This window comes from Dendroctonus ponderosae, unplaced genomic scaffold, assembly GCF_020466585.1.
Source record: "Dendroctonus ponderosae isolate FM_Combo_2020 unplaced genomic scaffold, Dpon_F_20191213v2 Dpon_F_20191213_5, whole genome shotgun sequence".
NCBI lineage: Eukaryota > Metazoa > Arthropoda > Insecta > Coleoptera > Curculionidae > Dendroctonus > Dendroctonus ponderosae.
In genome coordinates this window covers 1,011,383-1,013,104 of record NW_026018715.1, presented here as the reverse complement: position 1 = coordinate 1,013,104, position 1,722 = coordinate 1,011,383, and the positions used below count along the sequence as shown (strand labels likewise).

General features: G+C 36.5%; 1 protein-coding gene across 1 annotated transcript in view; it reads right to left on the bottom strand.

The window, feature by feature from the left end:
* Positions 1-1,722, bottom strand: part of LOC109545074 — a 9,370-nt gene that overhangs the window by 4,956 nt on the left and 2,692 nt on the right. The window lies entirely within an intron of this gene.

The window sequence follows — 1,722 nt, the reverse complement described above, 5'->3', positions numbered from 1 at the left end:
TGTAAGTTTTTTCGAAAATTATCGAATTACCGTTTATTAATACCTTTTTTGCCCTATGGCGTTGCTATGGATGAGTGAAATAATCCCTATAAGTGAAACATCTAGTAAGTTTAGTTAAAATATCATAAAAACCGTACTACTTTCCTTATGAACTTTTTTCCAAACTTGTCAAATAAAGCGTGGGGGGAGAGTTAAACCGTTTAACAATTTAATACTTGAAAATAATAAAGGTTGTCTAATTCAAATAATTAAAGTAGGCTTTGAAAAAAAAAATGTTGTTTTATTTTTTCCACTATTTTCAAACTTACTAGATGTTTCACTTATAGGGACAATTTCTGTATAAAGTCGACTTTTTAAAATACCGTTTGCAATTACGCCATCTAGTGGTCATCTGAGAAATTTCAAAATAATTTCCGGCAAATTCTTATCGTCAAGTTTGTTTTTTTTTCACTCTACAACGCATACTTTCCAAGATACTGCCGCTTACCATCGTTATTGCGACACCCTGTGTCCACATAGGTCATTTAATTAAAGGTGTGACACCCATAGGTTATTTAATTAAATTGGGCAAGAAAAATCAAACGTCTGAGATAACCAGGAGAATATGACTGGGCTCAGCATATGAAAAATTGGGATATAATTTAAAAAAGTCTATGACGCATGCATCTTACCAGTATCTACATATGGGCTGAAAACTGTAACTTTAAAGCAGAAAATGACAGAACGCCTTAGAACAACCCAGAGAGCGACGGAAAGATCCATGCTGGGAATCAGCCTGCGCGACAAAATACGCAATACAGAAATAAGGAGGAAGACCAAGGTAAAAGACATAATCGAGCGCGTAGCTGAACTTAAGTGCTGGGCACATGGCAAGGCAGCACAGTGGACAATACACCTGGTGAAATGGCGGCCACGATCAACAAAAAGAAGATTTGTAAGACCCCAAGAGAAATGGCTAGACGACATCAAGCAGTCGGTGGACCGAAACTTGGACCAACTTGCCCTAGATAGGGACACATGGAGACAATTGGAAAAGGCTTATATCCAGCAGTGGATAACTAAATGCTAACCAAGAAGAAGAAGAAGTCCGTGGGCCGGGGTCCCTTCGTTGCGTTTTCGTCCAAACTAGTTTCGTCAGAACTCGTGCGAAAAGGCGCTAATGATCCAATTTCATTGCAAATAATTGAAGCTCGTCCACTAGATCCGAAATCAATCGTATGAATTTACACGAACCATTGTAAGCAACAGAGACAGGAAATAATCCCTTGTCTCTGGTAAGCAAAATGTAACCTTAGGCTGGACGTCCTTTGGAAGGATTTTGTCAGATTTCGCATATGTGTATAGTCGTCCACTGGAAGCTTTTTATCGTACGAATTGGTCAAAGCACATTTATAGACAGACGGTAATTATATAATAATCAGCGTAATTAGACAACTTTTAATGATAATGGGTTATTTTCTTTTGAAAGATGTTTATCTTGTGAGAATACGACTACAGTTAAAAAGTAAATAAACTATTGGGTTGCTGATCCATTAGCAAAATGAAAACAATTTGGATATTTCCATTAAAATCTTCATATACCTAATATGAAGATTTTTAAAAAAAGCAGAAATACTTATTAGTTTTTCAACATGTATTTCAGCTCGGTGTGTTCCAAAAATTATCTCTATTCAGTCAGAAGCAGACACTTCGGTGCAAGATTATGCCAAAATTTCATGTTTT